This window comes from Sus scrofa, chromosome 1 (assembly GCF_000003025.6).
Source record: "Sus scrofa isolate TJ Tabasco breed Duroc chromosome 1, Sscrofa11.1, whole genome shotgun sequence".
NCBI lineage: Eukaryota > Metazoa > Chordata > Mammalia > Artiodactyla > Suidae > Sus > Sus scrofa.
In genome coordinates, this window is record NC_010443.5 from 235,400,117 (window position 1) to 235,419,382 (window position 19,266).

The following is a 19,266-nucleotide window of genomic DNA, read 5'->3' on the forward strand; positions in this document are numbered from 1 at the left end:
CTGTAGCTTTAATTTCAGGAGATACTGTCAAATTATTTGCTGACAAAAGTCTATAGCAATTCACATTTCAGCAGAAGTTTATGAGTATACCCTTTTCCCTGCTTTCCTACCTAAAATTATTATTCTCATTCATTTTAGTTTTTGACAATCAGATGGGTATGAAATGAACGTTAATGGTTGCTTTCATTTATATTTTACTCACTACTATTGTATATGAGCATATTCTTATACATTTATTAGCCATCTGTTTTTGTTCATTTGTGACATTCATTTTTAATCTATTTTTCTATTACATTGTCTCTTTTGTTTGTTTTTACCAATTTGTAAAAATCCATTAAACAAGATAGATATTAGCTCTGTTACACATATTTTAAATTTGTTTCTGCCTATAACTTCTGTCAATTTTACTTACGTTATCTTTGTGTGTCCACTGTGGCAAATTTAAGCAGAAAAGTTGTTAATAAGAGGATGTTAGTTACTTTATATATTTGCAAGGAGGGGTGGAGAAACTGACTCAAGACTAAGAATCAAAGAATGCTGTCCAATCCGTGCTGCAGAACTGACCCATCCCGGATTACTAAACCCAACAAATGCGCCAGCACCTTGCTTGGTTGCACCCACTGTCACCACTGTCAGGAAGCAGACCTCGCTCTCTTCTGCTGGACATAATAAGAAAAGCCTGTCCTCCTGCCCACAGTTGGCTTCTCTCTTAAGATCTCAAAGTCCCCTGTCTTAGGATGAAGCTGAACGTGAGGATGGCAGAAAAGGCAAACAGAAGAAAGTGTTGCAGTTTTAAACCACTGCCTAAAACAATCTTGAAGCCCATGGTTCCTTTCCTGTTAGGTTACAACTATCCAGATCATTGAAGCTTGTTTGAGGCAGGGTTTCTAATACTTGAGCTGAACGTGTTCCCAGGTTCTTTTACCTTTGTTCATGGTAGACCTTTAAAAACATTTTCTATGTTTCTATGACAACAGATCGATTGACATAGGAAACCACCCATTCTATTTAGGTTTTCTAACTTACATCAGAGGCAGCAGGTAGAATTCTCTTAGGATGTGTTCTATATTGTCCAGTATTTTTTAAATTTTATCTAAGTCATTGGTGCCATTCTTTCCAACAGAAATATACACAGTGCTGTTTTTGTTGAAAATGGTGAAGTCTAAAGCTCCACACTGATCAGATTTCTTGAAGGACCCACAAGCACTAAGGTTTCAAAACACCATGTGAAAAACACTGCTGTACTGCCACCACCACAATCTAGGAGTAAACTGGAGCTTGAAAAGATCACACTGTAATTTGTTTTAATTCTATTTTGAAGATTTCAAAAAATTATTTTTATATACATAACATATTCACATGGTTTAAACACCAAAAATATGAAATGTTACTTAGTAAAACATATCATTACCTCCCCATACCCCATTTACCTAGTTCCCTGGCTCACCACAGCATTCTAAGTTTAATTTCTAGCTAATCTGTAAGTTAGCATATGACTATAAAAATTATTCATATGACACAGGCCCACATATTCACACACACACCTATACAGTCATACTTTTGTACTGCTTTAGACAAATAGTAACTTAATATCTACATGTATGCATATATGTATATGTGTACATATGTATGTATATGTATATGCATGTGTGTTTATATATTTATATATATATATATTTCCGCCATAATTTTTGCCCTCACAATGTATACCAGTGGCCTTTCTACATTAATTGATAGCTTTTTCATATTTTTACAGTAATACAATGTTCCATTATAGGTATAGAGCATGACTAATTTAATCAGTCCCTTGTTGACGCATTAAGATGCCTCTGTATTTCTGCTATTATAATTAATGCTGCTGTGGAAACTCTTGTACATGTGTTTTGTCAAACATATTTGAGCAAATCTATAGGATACATGCTGAGACGTGAGGTTTCTAGATGACAGGATAAATACATTTGTAAGTTTGATATATACTGCCAAATTGGTCTCTACAGTAATTGCACTAATTTGCGTTTCCACCAGTAATGAATATACATTTCCTCCATTGCCTCACCAAAATCCTGTGTTATCAAATTTTTAGATTTTTTCCAACACTATAGGAAAAGATGGCATCTAGTTTTTACTTCCATTTTTCTTTTTATGAGTGAGCTTTGCGGATCATTGTATATATTTAACAGCCAATTGAAAGTTCATCTTCTGTGAATTTTCTGTTCTCCTTTGCCTGTTTTACTTTTGGTTTGTCACTCTTTTTCTTACCAATTACTAGGAGCTCTACATTTGGTAAATTAAACCACTCATCAATGATATTATTTGCAAATACCATCCTTGGTTTTTCATTTGCAGTTTTAATTTACAGCATTTGCCACGCAGAACATTATCTTTTGACATGAACACAAATTAAATTTGTTTACAAATCTTTTACAGCTCTTTCATTTTGTGCCAGCTAGGAAGGAGTTACCCACTCCAATATTAAAATAGAATTCTCCCTTGTCTTTTTTCTACCATTATTATAGGAATATTATTTCACTTTTGAGGCTTACTTTAACATTTTTGCAATTTTCATGCTAAATATTGTGAAAAATACAAGGATCTTCACCTTTCCTGATATTATTTCCCATAAATACCATCTTTTCCACATTGATTTGAGATTAAACCCTTATCATACATGAGGAGTCCATTTCTTTATTTCTGTTTCATAACATTTGTTTGCATGACTATTCATTTTCCAGTGTCATAATGTTTTAATACCTGTAGCAATGTGACCTATTTTTTATATGATAACTCTGGTACCTCTTCTTAATTTTCTTTTAGAGTTTTCAGTTATTATTAGATAAAATGGACCAATTCCTTGAAAGACAAAAAAATCAACAAAAACTCACACAAGGTGTAATAGATTTTCTGAATTGGCCTATATCTATTAAATAAATTGAATCAGTAATTACTTTCCAAAACAGAAAACTACAATTTTTTCCAGAAAATAGGAGAGAGGGAACCGTTCTATGAGGCCAGCAGTACTCTAACACCAAAATTAGGTAAAGACATTATAAGTAAAGAAAGCTACATACCAATAGCTCTCATGAGCATAGATGTAAAAATCCTCAACAAAATATTAGCAAGTCAAATCCAACAATAAACAGATATACACCATAACCAAGTGGGATTTATTCCAAGAATCCAAGGCTGATTCATCATTCAGAAACCAGTTCGTCTAACCCATCACTTCAACAGGCTAAAGAAGAAAAGTCATGTCCCAACAAGAGGTGCAGAAAAAAGTATCTGACAAAATTCAACATGCATTCTCAGCAACCTAGGAATAGACTTCCCACCTTGTCCCACTTTCAGTGGATGGCGGTCAAAGTCCTGCCTCTCCTCCGGGCTTCGACTGACATCACACCAGCAGGGAGGTGGAGGAATACCTCCTGGGAGATCAAAGTCCCAGCTTCCTATTTGGTCTTCTCCCACACCTCACTGAGCCAGGAGAGGGTGGACAGTTTGGGGTGTTCATTTCCATCTGGTGAAAAGCTCAGGTCTCCTCTCTGCCGTTGCCAGCATTTCAGGGATGGTGGGGCAGAGTGGTTGGGGGCGGGGACACAGTGTTTCTCTATGAAAATTGGCTAGGGGAGAGAATTTACTGTGTAAAAGTTTTCTGTCTTGCTAAATTGCACCTTTCTTCATCCTTCTACAAGAGGGAGTAGGCTTCCGTAGGGGCCTTATTTTATCAGGCATTTTGGGGTTACCAAGTTCTTAGCTCCGAGATGGAAGAAAAAAGAAAACCCACAGCCCTCATCACTAGCCTGCTCACTGGTTCTGAGATGCTTCTCCAGACAGCCTTCTTCACTACACCCTCCAGAGCCTTTTGGTCTTTGTTGTAGATTTAACAGCCAGAGTGTTTTGTGAGACTCAATGAAAGGAACAGGGAAATGGACATCTACTACATCTTCCAAGAAGCAGAAGTCTTCCTAGGTATTTGAAAATCTTTTTGTTGCAAATACCAAATGCAATACTTTATAATAACATCAAATAATGGTTTGTATATATATAAAACCTGTTGATGTGAACATAATTGTTAACTGACCCGCTGTTTGTTTCTCTAGTCTCTTCTAAATATATAAACATATTGTCATAGATTTTTCATCTTTTTTTCAATTTTTATATCTCTTTTCCCTTTTTTAGTTACATGAGAAACTACTATATTACAGTGGTAATTAACAGTGGTAACATTGTTTTTTTTTCTTCTCCCTCACTTAGAATAACTTGTCACTACTTAAGCATGATGCTGGATTTGAACTAGGATATGATTATATTGTTTTTAATAAAAATGCTTTTGATGCCAAATGACTTTACAGACCTAAAAATTTGATTTTTTTCTCTTTATAATATTTATATAGTAGATTACATTCATGGAACTCCTAATATATCATCATTCTTGCATTGTTACAATAAACACCATTTGGACTCAATATATTTTTTAACATGCTGCTAGAATCTATTTGCTAATATTTTATTTAGCATCTTATATCAATATTTATAACTGAGCTTGTTCTTTAGTTTTCATTTTTAAACATTCCTTGTTTAATGTTGGTATTGACATAATGTTTGCTTCATTAAGAGAAACTGGAAGTTTTTTTATTTTCTGGAACAATTTTTCAAAAATCGGAACCTCCACTTATTACTGGCTTTGATAGATTTCATGTATGAAAGTATCAGGTACAATAATTTGGGAAAAGAACCATTTTCCAAATGTCCTCACATTCTATGAAATTCTGTTTGTTTAGATTTTATAGTCTCATCTAGGTATGTTTTGACAAATTGCATTTCATTTGAAAATTATCTCTTTGCCTATATTTTTATTTATTTTTTTTAATTTTATTTTCCCACTGTACAGCAAGGGGGTCGGGTTATCCTTACATGTATACATTGCAATTACAGTTTTTTCCCCCACCCTTTCTTCTGTTGCAACATGAGTATCTAGACAAAGTTCTCAATGCTATTCAGCAGGATCTCCTTGTAAATCTATTCTAACTTGTGTCTGATAAGCCCAAGCTCCCGATCCCTCCCACTCCCTCCCCCTCCCATCAGGCAGCCACAAGTCTCTTCTCCAAGTCCATGATTTTCTTTTCTGAGGAGATGTTCATTTGTGCTGGATATTAGATTCCAGTTATAAGTGATATCATATGGTATTTGTCTTTGTTTTTCTGGCTCATTTCACTCAGGATGAGATTCTCTAGTTCCATCCATGTTGCTGCAAATGGCATGATGTCATCCTTTTTTATGGCTGAGTAGTATTCCATTGTGTATATATACCACCTCTTCCGAATCCAATCATCTGTCGATGGACATTTGGATTGTTTCCATGTCCTGGCTATTGTGAATAGTGCTGCAATGAACATGTGGGTGCACGTGTCTCTTTTAAGTAGAGCTTTGTCCGGATAGATGCCCAAGAGTGGGATTGCAGGGTCATATGGAAGTTCTATGTATAGATTTCTAAGGTATCTCCAAACTGTTCTCCATAGTGGCTGTACCAGTTTACATTCCCACCAGCAGTGCAGGAGGGTTCCCTTTTCTCCACAGCCCCTCCCGCACTTGTTATTTGTGGATTTATTAATGATGGCCATTCTGACTGGTGTGAGGTGGTATCTCATGGTAGTTTTGATTTGCATTTCTCTTATAATCAGCGATGTTGAGCATTTTTTCATGCGTTTGTTGGCCATCTGTATATCTTCTTTGGAGAAATGTCTATTCAGGTCTTTTGCCCATTTTTTCATTGATTGATTGGTTTTTTTGCTGTTGAGTTGTATAAGTTGCTTATATATTCTAGAGATTAAGCCCTTGTCAGTTGCATCATTTGAAACTATTTTCTCCCATTCTGTAAGTTGTCTTTTTGTTTTCTTTTTGGTTTCCTTTGCTGTGCAAAAGCTTTTCAGTTTGCTGAGGTCCCATGGGTTTATTTTTGCTCTTATTTCTATTGCTTTGGGAGACTGACCTGAGAAAATATTCATGATGTTGATGTCAGAGAGTGTTTTGCCTATGTTTTCTTCTAGGAGTTTGATGGTGTCCTGTCGTATATTTAAGTCTTTCAGCCATTTGGAGTTTATTTTTGTGCATGGTGTGAGGGTGTGTTCTAGTTGCATTGCTTTGCATGCAGCTGTCCAGGTTTCCCAGCAATGCTTGCTGAATAGACTTTCCTTTTCCCATTTTATGTTCTTGCCTCCCTTGTCAAAGATTAATTGACCATAGGTGTCAGGGTTTATTTCCGGATTCTCTATTCTGTTCCATTGGTCTGTCGGTCTGTTTTGATACCAGTACCCCACTGTTTTGACGACTGTGGCTTTGTAGTACTTCTTGAAGTCTGGGAGAGTTATGCCTCCTGCTTGGTTTTTGTTTCTCAGGATTGCTTTGGCGATTCTGGGTCTTTTGTGGTTCCATATAAATGTTTGGATTGTTTGTTCTAGTTCTGTGAAAAATGTCCTGGGTAATTGGATAGGGATTGCATTGAATCTGTAGATTGCTTTGGGTAGTATGGCCATTTTCACAATATTGATTTTCCCAATCCAGGAACATGGAATATCTTTCCATTTCTTTACATCTCCTTTGATTTCTTTGATTAAAGTTTTATAGTTCTCGGCATATAGGTCCTTTACCTCCTTGGTCAGGTGTATTCCGAGGTATTTGATTTTGTGAGGTACAATTTTAAAAGGTATCGTATTTTTGTATTCCTTTTCTAATGTTTCATTGCTGGTATACAGAAATGCAGCTGACGTCTGAATGTTAATCTTATATCCTGCCACTTTGCTGAATTTATTAATCAGTTCAAGGAGTTTTGGGGTTGAGTCCTTAGGGTTTTCTATGTATAGTATCATGTCATCTGCATACAGTGACAGTTTGATCTCTTCTCTTCCTATATGGATGCCTTTGATTTCTTTTGTTTGTCTAATTGCTGTGGCTAGGACATCCATAACTAAGTTAAAGAGCAGTGGTGAGCGTGGGCACCCCTGTCTTGTTCCAGATTTGAGTGAGAAGGCTTTCAGTTTTTCCCCATTGAGGATTTTATTTGCTGTGGGTTTATCATAAATGGCTTTGATTATATTCAGGAATGTTCCCTCTATACCCACTTTGGCGAGGGTCTTGATCATGAATGGATGTTGAACTTTGTCAAATGCTTTTTCTGCGTCTATTGAGATGATCATATGATTTTTGACTTTTTTTTTTTGTTAATGTGGTATATGATGCTGATTGATTTGCGTATGTTGAACCATCCTTGTGAACCTGGGATGAACCCAACCTGGTCATGGTGTATAAGTTTTTTGGTATGTTGTTGGATTCGGTTGGCTAAGATTTTGTTGAGAATTTTTGCATCTATATTCATCAATGATCTTGGCCGATAGTTTGACAACTTAACCCTCCACCTAAACGAATTAGAAAAAGAAGAACAAAAAAGTCCTAAAGTCAGCAGAAGGAAGGAAATTATAAAGATCAAAGAAGAAATCAATAAAATAGAGACTCAAAAAACAATAGAGAAAATTAATAAAACCAAGAGCTGGTTCTTTGAAAAGGTGAACAAAATTAACAAACCCCTGGCCAGACTCACTAAAAAGAGGAGAGAAAGAACCCAAATAACCAAAATTATAAATGAAAAAGGAGAAATCACAACGGATACAGCAGAAATACAAAAAACCATAAGAGAATACTATGAACAACTGTATGGCAACAAGTTTGACAATCTGGAAGAAATGGACAATTTTCTAGAATCTTACAGCCTGCCAAAACTGAATCAAGCAGAAACAGACCAACTGAATAGACTGATCACTAGAAATGAAATTGAAGAGGTCATAAAATCACTCCCTACAAATAAAAGTCCAGGACCAGATGGCTTCACAGGTGAATTCTATCAAACATATAAAGAGGAATTGGTGCCCATCCTCCTTAAACTCTTTCAAAAGGTTGAAGAAGAAGGAATACTCCCAAAGACATTCTATGAGGCCACCATCACCCTCATTCCAAAACCAGACAGAGATGCCTATATTTTTAAATGTGTTTTCTTAGCATCAAATAACTTCATTTTCTATAATCATCTGAACTGCCTTAGGATCTGGGTTATTTACGCCTGTATATTCTGCCCTGTATGTTTTGAAAAATATGATTGGCAGGTTCAATTTTTTTCAGAGAATTAGCTTTTAGTTTTGCCTATTATATTTTTTCCTACTTTTGCAGGGGGCTTGTTGTTATTTTCTGTTTTTTAATTTCTTTTTCCCTTTGGTTCATTTTGTTGTTTCTTTTCTGATTTTTTTAACCAAATACTTCATACTTTATTTTCATTAATACTAGTTTTATTAATATTGATATTTAAGTATATCCTCGGGAACAGTTTAGCTGTATCCCATGGTGTTTTTATTGTCATTATTTTATTGCTGTTCTACAACTTTTGGTTTGTACCTCCTTGACTGAAAAGTTACAATTTGGAGGTTTCCTTTAAATTTTCAAAAGGTAGGGTTTTTATCTTCACTGTTTTTGTTATTTTCCCACTTTAGTATGTCATGATCAATGTCTGTACTATTTCTACTTTCATGGTATATCATAAAAATTACATCATGGCCAAGATAAGGGGGGCAACCCCATATTCTTTTATGCCAATCCCAGAGGCATTTGGGGGTAAAAAATCATGCGGTCTCTAATTTTAAAGTGTTAGATATATGTATTGTTCCACTCAGGCTATCATAACAAGATACCATAGACTGGATGGTTTAAACAATGGAAATTAATTTTCTCACTAATTCCTGGAACCTGGAAAGTCCACTATCAAGGTGCTAGCAGGGTTCAGTTGCTAGAGGGGCTTGCAGGGGCCTTTGAGTGTATAAGAGAGAAAGATTTCTTTCTTCCTCTTCTTGTAAGGCCACCAATCCTATTGTCTGGGGCCCCATCATTACGGCCTCATTTAATTGTAATTGTCTCCTAAAGGCCCTGTCTCCAAATATGGTTATGCTGGGGGTTAAGGTCTTCAACATATGAACTTAGAGGGAACACAACTCAATCCCTTGCATTATTAAGAACCAAATCTATTCTACTGATTATGTTATTTGTGGTTGTTTTGTGATAAAAATATAGGCAGAATTTTATTTCAGGCAAGAGTTTAATTACATCTTATTCTCTCTTTTTTTTTGGTTGTTATATCTTTTTTTTTTCTTAATGGTGACACTTCTTGTTTTGGGTCTCATTTTACTGTCTTCCTCATCTATGTATTTTTTAATCCTTTAATTTCTCTAATTCATATTTCAACTATCTTAATTTTTTTCAGTTTTCTCCTCTATATATCTTTTATTCCTACAACGCACATCAGACTAGCCTTCTTCCAATTCAGTCTTTCACAATAAGTTTTGTTCTTCTACTTCCTTCCTGTGCTCTACCAGCTCATATTTTTTTCTTCTTGTTGCCTCATCATTTCTTCCCTGAGTTTTTCCCTTGACTTTGTTGTAGTCTTATTTCAAAGATGCAAATGGATCATAAGGTTTTTCATGCATGATGAAATATTTAGTTGTAATTTTCATCTGCCCCAGGGTAACATTTTCCTGGCGAATATTGTTTGTCAAAAAATTTTACTGCTAATTCCTACTTTTCATAATATCTTTTTATAGATGCTGTGCAAGTTTTTCTGTTGTTGCTCATTGTTAAATGGAGTTGAGATTTTAAGGATTAACAATTTTCAAGGAATATCTGTAGGTGGGGAAGAGCAAAGTAGCACTCCAAGCTTTCTCCTCACAGAGGGTTCTCTCCTCATCAGCTACCACAAAACAAAACAGTTTTTGCAAATAACTGGTCTGTGGGATTTTGCTTGTAACGGAGTCTCTTCTGCTTCTCTGAACCTAACTGCTTCTCCAGGGTGTGCTCACTCACTCTCATGCTCCCTCTCCCTTACTCCATCTCCCTCTAATCTCTATCTCTAGCATCTCTCTCCCCTACTTTTTTTCCTTTCCTTTCCCTTTTTTTAAGTGTTGCATATATGGTATATGGAAATTCCCATACTAGGGGTCAAATTAGAGGTGCAGCTGCCTACACCACAGCCACAACACCAGAACTGAGCCACAACTGAAACCTATGCCATAGCTTACAGCAATGCCAGATTCTTAACCTACTGAATGGAGCCCAGGATCTAACCAACACCCTCATGGATACTTGTTGGGTTTGTTACCAATGAGCCACAATGGCAATTCCCCCATACTTCTTTTGATTATGCCTAATGCCTTGCATGAAACTAAACTGATTTTGGCATCTTTTACTAATTACTTCACATTCTCTTTTCTAGTTCCTCAGAAAATGGAATTTGTGTTTGTGTTTTTACATCTCTTTGTTGCTTGCTTTTGTTTGATTTTCTACAGAAGATGGGGATTGCTAAATCTATGTCCTGTTCATCCTAGAAATCTCCCACCAGAAATTATGCCATCTATAGCTAGGAGAGACCATGCAGATTATGTAAATCAGTCACTCAAGTGATGCCTGAATACAGGCCTGCTTTATTCATTTCTGTAACTTTGGCATTACAGAAGTAAGATGGCCTAAGTCATTGTTGGGCTTGATGCAGTTGAAAGAAACCAGGCCAGGAATATATATGAGTTTTGTGTGCTGTTTAGTCTTTCCTCTTCCACTGTCCAAGATAAAGCAAGACAATTATCTGTGTAGGCCTCCAATTCTCCAACTGAATTGGGTGAAATGATCAAAATTTACCCTCCTCTTTTGAAAGACCAAAAGTTTTTATAAGTATTATGACAAATTTGTGATTTCATCAGATTCAGGATATAGTATTCTATACTACAAAGGCTAAATTATGTACTGATTTATACCAAGTCAAACTTCTGAAAAAGTCCTCAACCATGACACCTTCCTTTCATTACATCTCTTATTAGCACGAAACTTTTAAAATTTTCCTTTCCAAAGGACATAATTTCAAAGCGTGGGGAATTAGAGACAAGATAGTGGAGTAGAAGGACTCAAGCTCACCTCCTCTCATGAAAACACCAAAATCACAACTGCTGAACAACCACTGGCAAAAAAGACTGGAAACTGCCAAAAAAGATACTCTACATCCAAAAATAAAGAAGAAGCCACAATGAGATGGTAATAGGAGTGCTTTCATGATGTAAGCAAATCCCATACCCCCTGGGTGGATGACCCACAAACTGGAAAATGGCTATATCACAAAGGCACTCCCATAGGAGTGAAAGATCTGAACCCTACACCAGGTCCCCAAGCCTGGGGGTCTGGCATTGGGAAGAGGAGCTGCCAGAGCATTTGGCATTGAAGGCCAGTGGGGCTTGAATGCAGGAGCTCTGCAGGACCAGGAGAAAGAGAGAATCCACTCTTGGAGAGTACACACAAGTTTTCACATGCACTGTGTTCCAGGGAAAGGCAGAGATTCCATAAAAATCTGGGCCATACCAGATCCCTGGATGCAGGGGTTGACTGTGGTTTACTGTGGGGGCAGGACACTGGAGGCAGAGGCCCTAGGGAATAATGATTGGCTGATCTCCTCTAGTGGCTGCCATTTTGGAAAAATTTGGACCTACCCAACAGCCTACAGGCACCAGTGCCAAGAAGCCCCAGGACAAACATATAAAAGGGTGGGAATAAAGTCCCACCCATCAGCAGACAGGCTAAAATCATACTACGCACAGAGCCACCTCTAATCACACCTCTCGACATGACCTTTCCCAAAAAAGGGACAAGACTCAGCCCCACCCACCAGTGGGCAGGCACTAGTCTCTCACCAGAAAGTCTGTGCAAGCTCCTACATCAACTTCACCTACCAGGGGGCAGATGCCAGAAGGAAGAGGGGCTACAACCCTGCAGCCTGAAGAAAGGAAATCACAAACACAGAAATCTAGAAAAAAATGACATGGCAGACAAATATGTTCCAGACAAGGGAATAAGACCAAACACTGGAAGAACAACTAAGTGAAATGGAGATGACCTACATGAAAGAATTCAGAGTAATGACAGTAACAATGATCCGAGATCTCAGGGGTTAAAAAAAAAAAAAAGAGGCACAGGTCAAGAAATTATAAGAATTTTTTAAGAATTTTTTAAAGAACAGAAATGAACAATATAATTGAAATGAAAAATATACTAGAAGGAATCAACAACAGAATACATTAGTCAGAATAACAAGTGAGATGGAAGACAGACTGGTAGAAATATCTGACACAGAAGAGAATAAAGAAAGAAATATGAAAAGAAATGAGCATGACCTAAGAGACCTTTGAAACAGCATTAAACACACCAACATTCACATTATAGGGGTCCCAGAAGAGAGAAAGAAGGGGCCAAGAGAAAATACATGAAGAAAATAATAGCTGAAAACTTGCCTAACATGGGAACACTCACTCAAGTAAAGGAAGTACCACATAGGATGGAAGCTGCCAAGTCACATATTAATCAAATTAACCAAAACTAAAGAGAAAATATTAAAAGCATGTGGGGAGAAGCAACAAATAACATACAAGGGAACCCCCATAAGGTTATCTGCTGACTTTTCAGCAGAAACTCTGCAGGCCAGAAGGAAGTGGCATGATGTATCTAAACTAATGAAAGTGGAAAAACCTACAAACAAGAATACCTTACCCAGCAAGTCTCTCATTCAGATTTAATGTAGAAGTCAAAAGCTTTACAGACAGGCAAAAGCTAAGAGAATTCAGTACCACCAAACCAGCTTTACAAAAAATGCTAAAGTAAATTCTTTATGTGGAAAAGAAAAAGCCAAAATTAGAAAACTGAAAATGGGAAAGCTCACTGGTGAATGCAAACATATAGTAAAGGTAAGAAATCACACACATACAAACATGATAGCAGAGCCTGCAACTGTGAGAAGAGGAGGGTGTGAATGCAGGATAGCAGGAATGCATTTGAAATTAAGAGACCAGCAACTTAATACAAACTTGTGTGTGTATACATATATATTTGTATGTATGTGTGTATTATGTGTTCATATACACATATATATGTATATATACATACATATATACACATACACATGCGAGAGAGAGAGGGTTTTTATTATACACAACCTTATGTTAACTGCAAACCAAAAATCTACAATAGATACACAGACAAATAAGAAAAAGTAATCCAAACACAACATGAAATATAGTCATGAAACCACAAGAAAGTACAGGAAGAAAAAAGACCTCTGAAAGTGTGGGGATATGTTTTTCCTTTTCCCTACACTTGGCATTTTAATTATTAAATGCTTTTCCAAGCTAAATTTTGAGTGCACAAGTAATGCCACCGTCTAATAATTTAATTTGAAAAACAAATTATATGTAATTTCCCTGACAATCTGAAATCTGTAAACTACTAAAAGAAAGTCATTGAACAGCATGATAATTAATGTTGATAATAAAATAATTATATTTTACATTCAAAATGTGTCTAAAATTTCACAGTAATTCCTTATATCTCTTTTTGCTTACTGACACTAGGGAAATAGAACATTTGCTTCACTTCAAAAAAAAAGTTGAAATTTTTTCGTAATGATTAAATCCCACTGAAGAACGGAAGATTCTTAGATAAAATCTACAAAAAGAATTGTCTTTCTTAATAAAACCACTGAAGAGAAGACAGCTGTAAATGCTCCAAGTAAAACTGTGCCTCTCCCAACGTAATCTAGAGCTCTGAGGAGGTAGTTTAAATCCAGTCACCAGAGGACATTTTAGTGAGTATACAGAATACAGGCATTAGTTACTATGTCCTACTAGTACCCAGTTTATATCTAGTTACCAACTTATTGGCTTCAAATATGACTTGTTAGGTAATAAAAGATTGTTTACTTTTGTTTTTGATAAAGAAAATGCTATCTTGGATTCTCCTTACCAAAATATTAAACTGAAAACAAACTTGACAGGTATTCTTTTTTTTTGCCTTTTTACCTTTTCTAGGGCTGCTCCCGCGGCATATGGAGGTTCCCAGGCTAGGGGTCAAATCAGAGCCGTAGCCGCCAGCCTAAGCCAGAGCCACAGCAACGCAGGATCCAACCTGCGTCTGCAACCTACACCACAGCTCAGGGCAATGCTGGATCCTTAACCCACTGAGCAAGGCCAGGGATTGAACCGGCAACCTCATGGTTCCTAGTTGGATTCATTAACCACTGCGCCACAACAGGAACTCCTTGATAAGCATTCTTATTATGACTAAATAACCTAGCCTAAAATGCAGATTTTTCGCAGCCTGCCTCACCTGTTGTGCATTTTTAAACTTCGACTTAATCTGTTTGGTTTGCTTGAAAAAAGCAGGTATGTAACATTTATTGCGTCAGAGTTCCTCAACATTGTTTCTAGTGCTTTTAAGGTATATGGTCTGAATGTGTTCCTCCACAATCCATATGCTGACATCTTAATCCACAATGTGGTGGTATTAGGAGATGGGGTCTTTGGGATTGACTGGGTCATGAGGGTAGAGCACTCCTGAATGGGATTAGCGCCTTTATAAAAAAGACCTCAGAGAGTTCCCTTGTTCTTTTCTGTCACTGAGGACACAGCAAGAAGGCACCTGTCTGTAAACCAGGAAGCCACCTCTCAACAGACACTGAATCTGCTGGCACCATGATCTTGGACTTCCCAGCCTCAGAACTGTGAGAAATATGTCTGTGGTCAAGCTACCCAGTCTATGGTATTTCCGTTACAGCAGCCCAAATGGACTAGGACACAAATTGAATATAATTATCCCATTTTACAAATGTGGGATTCAATAACCAAAGAAGCAAGGCAGGAGACAGAACTAATGAGCACAGTTTTTACTCTAGATCTGCTTGACTTGACCCCAAGCCCCTGATCTTTCTACCCACCTTTGTATGCATACTTTAAGCTTCCCCCCAGGAGAGTAGGGAAACACCATATCTGCACCAAACTGCAATGCCACAATCGGAATTCCACAATTCACACAGTCGGAAAGGGGGGACACCTGGGAAACACACACATTTCTGCCAGAAGCAACAGATGCCCTTCCTCTCAACGTTCTCTTCACCAAAGCAAGTCACATGATCACAGTTAACTATCAGGCATTCAGAAAGAGGAAAGATGGAAATACATGGTAGGCAGCACTGATGACTGTGGCATTTAGTCTGGAGGTTGTATCTGAGGTTTATGAGGCTAAGACGTCAGCCGATACTTAACGTGGAAGGACTTTGAACACTATGTCTAGGACATCAGGAACCATGGAAGGTTTTGAGCAAAAACACGACACTATAATGGATGGAGCAGCCGTCTGAATTCATTTAATAGACATGGGCTATCAGACTTCAAGACTTTCTCTTTAATTATTGTTCCAAGCTAACCCAGTTCATTCTTTTTCTCACTCACCGAAGCAGAACCTGCAGCATGCTGCCTCAGGCCAGCTTCTCCCTCCTAAGAACCACAGAAGGAGATGATCTTTTTAACACGAAAAGGAGAAACTATTATCTGGCACAGGGTGAAGAGTCCTGCTGGCTGACACCACTTCAGGTGAATTGTAGTTGTTTGTGGCAGGGAGGTGATAGAAGGCTCTCAGAGGAGAGCAGCCTGCCCCTGGGAACAGGTACAATCACACGGCTGTGTAATTGAACTTGCTCTTTTTATTTAGTGGCAAAACCTTAGGCGCTCCCTCTCTGCAAAAGAAAATGCATACAAAGACGCACAGAGACGCAAAAAAGTAAGCTTAAGGCCTGTCTTGTGATTATGGAGACTAATTTCAAGCTCTATGCTCATCACAGCCAAAGGCCGTTATGCCCAATTCCTTAAGTCTCAGCAATTTATAGCCACATTGTTGTTACGTTATGTACTTTAAGACCAGCATTATCTACAAACTGCTTCTGCATACAGATCTTTTATAATGTCTGAGCCAAAACCATGTAAAATTAGATGTTTAATACTGTGAGACAATGTACATATGCATGTATATATGTATACATATGACTATACATATATGGCAAAGGATTTACAAACAATATATTTTTAAAAAATATACAACTCAAAAAAGTTGTCAAATACAATAAAAATGGACAAAAGTCTACACAATCCTCAAAGGAAGATATATGAATAGCCCATTATGTAAGTGAAAAATGCTTAGGATCATTAGTTATCAGGGAAATGTAAATTAAAACTACAAGATCCTATCTTACCCACTAAAAGTTGAAAGACTGGAAATACTCCTTTTTGCCAAGGATGTGCAACAACCGGAATTTTCACGTGCTGCAGAAGGAGTGTAAATTTGTGTAACTGCTCTTGAAATGGTACCTTTTCTGATAAAGTTATACTTAACATCTACTCTATCACTGAAACGTTTCACCCTCAGGTGACCACCTTTAGTGAAATTAAAACATATATTCACAAAAAAGTCATATACAAGAATATTTCACCTGCTGCCGCATTCAAAATAGCCAAAATCTGCCCAAATGCAAATGATGATCTAGTTACACAAGGAAAACTCCTCAATAATGTAAAAGAACAAACAATTGCTTCTTCCAACAACATACTTGAATCTGAAAAATCTTAATGCTAAAAGAAAAAAGTTGAACACAAAAGTTCATACTGTACGACTATGTAAAATCCTAAAATAGGCAAAGTTAATCTATGGCAGCAGAACTTTCAATGGTGATCGATGGGTAGATGGAGCAGTACTGACTGGACAGGATAAGAGGGAATTTTCTAGAGCAGTGGAAACGTTCCACATCTTCAGTAGCCCAACAGTAATACCAGAAATATGCATTTGTCAAAATTCACTGCACTCTGCATTTGATATCTGTGCATTTCACTATATGCTTGCTTATACCTGAAAATATTAAAAATAGCTAATAACCCGACCTGAATAATGATAGCTGGGATTTCTTAGAAAAGCATTAACCCTGATACAACTGCCATACTTGGCCCTGTTTATTTTGGAAATTTCCAACACATAGTATGATAAAATATAGGAATCACAGAATCAAAAGTCTGCAGTAGATGGGAGCCAACATATGTCAATGAAATGGTCTGGATAGAACAGTAAGCAGTGGGCCCATGGTGAACATAGAGAAAATGCCACATTCTAGAAGCCTTCAGATATGGCTTCAGCCAGTATTTGCTTCTTGGAGTTGCTAACCCAGAGTTGCCAGATTTCCTGGTTTTTCCAAAGAAATCAGAAATCTATATATTTATGTGAAATATGTTAATGTTTATATTTTGGTAATTAATTTTAAAACTGTAAACACCAAGCAAGCCAAACACTATGTTTGATATAAATTTTAAATAACATGACACTGGTGTTCTCAGCCCTACCTAGATTCCAGCCATCTCGCTATAGTATTGCTTTCTATGCTCAAAGGAAGCTTGAGGAAATAGTCATTGCTCAGACACTAAAACGCAAGATACGCTTCCTTAATCCAATCAAGCCCAAGTCCTTTCTGTTTGGTAATGCAGCGAGAATACCATTTCCAACTTTTATCTTTCAGTATTTTCCTTTTTTCTGCTAATTTCCCCTGCCACCTCTCCAGGCCAGCCCTAGGAAGCACTATTCATAATTGCAATGTGTGCCATGTTACACACACACACACACACACACAAACACACCCCAAAAATAGCTGAAGCCAGGCTTAAATTTTTATACCTGGCTTCACTAACGTTTCTGAAGAAAAAGGAGCATACAAAAAGATAATCTAGTTTGTTAGATTTAGTTATCTCCATCTATTCTATCTTTTAGTTTATGATGCCTGGCAGACCTCTGCATCTTTGACTAAATCCTGGCCTACCTCCATGGATCAAAGGTAGGTTTATCCCACATCCTAGCTTTTTTGGGATAGTCACCTTGGTGTGTGTCTGTTTCCTTGGCATAATTATTAATAACTTCCCTTTAACTCAGAGTTGCCCTGATGAGAGGGCACCTTAATGCTGGCATTACTAGCATATTTAGACTTTGAACCTATAACCAGGAGGGAAGGGAAGTTTTTGCGTGCCTATCCATGGCTTGCTTTTTAATTGTCAGTTTCCCAGCAAAAGAACCAATAAATAGCAAAGAATTCTACTTCATTTCTGAAATGATTTTAAAATACATAATCAAGTATTGAAAGTCATGTGGGTTGCCCAAGCCAGGCATTTTAAGAAAAGATGATGGATGTATGGCTGGGTCACTTTGCTGTGCAGCAGAAATTGACAGAACATTGTAAATCAACTACAATAAAAACAAATAAATTTTAGCAATGAACTAAAAAAAAAGGAAAAAGAAAAGATTATCTGAGTCCCCAAGTCCTGGATTTTAATATGACTGCAGTACATAGAATTAATAGTGTAAATAATAGACTTGGGAAGAAGACTTGATGGTGTAAAGGCAACTTCTCTGACAAAATGAAATGCAGTTGATAGATTGGGGGAGGGAGGCTGAGGGAAAGATAGCATATTGGTGTCTTTAAGAATCAATAACATGCCCCACCTATCATCAAGATCCTGGGTGAAGCTAGTTTAATGTTAGTGAAGATTTTATATGTGTTTAGGGAAAGACACATCAGAGGGTACCTTCACCTCACATCTCAGGGCAGAGCTGGAGGGGAGCAACAGGCCTTCAAGAGAAACCTCACACCCATCATGGTATTGGAGCTATAAAATGTCAAAGGCTAAATAAGGCACCCAGGTAGGCAGGTGAGGGCCCTTTTAAAGACTCAGGCAATCCAGGTCGTGTGAACATAACATCAGAAAATCCCAGAGACCTCATTTTTTCCTTCTATTTCCTTCATGCAGAGTAAGTCACAGAAAATGCTTTTTATGGACCACCAGCCTCACTAAGGTCTCAGACATGTCAGGTGTGTCAGCGTCATGGCAGTAGATATTGCAACCTCTAAGCTAGATAACGTCTCCATTCAAAGTCTATAGCACAAATTTAAAATGTGATGCCTTTTGGGAAATATGTATATGTGCCTATCTAACAGGCGGCATAGAAAGGTGTACAAAAGTCAGCCTCATCTGGGAATGTTGGGATCAAATGTTTATTTTTTGCATGGACTTTAATTACTTTTTCCATCAGAAAAAAATTAAATAACTTTTTAATATTGCACTGAGTTATTGTGTGTAGTATGAAATACAGAATTGTTATACAAATGTAGAAAATGGTTATCCTTACTTCTATAAATCAAAAACTCATTACATTCACAGAAAATCCAAAGTCTTATATCCTATCTCAGTAAAATTGGCTGAAACAAGAGTCAGCAACACATACTGTATGGTCAGGTCATAACCAACAGAGAACCTTAGGAGGCATTACTATAAATAATTATTTATT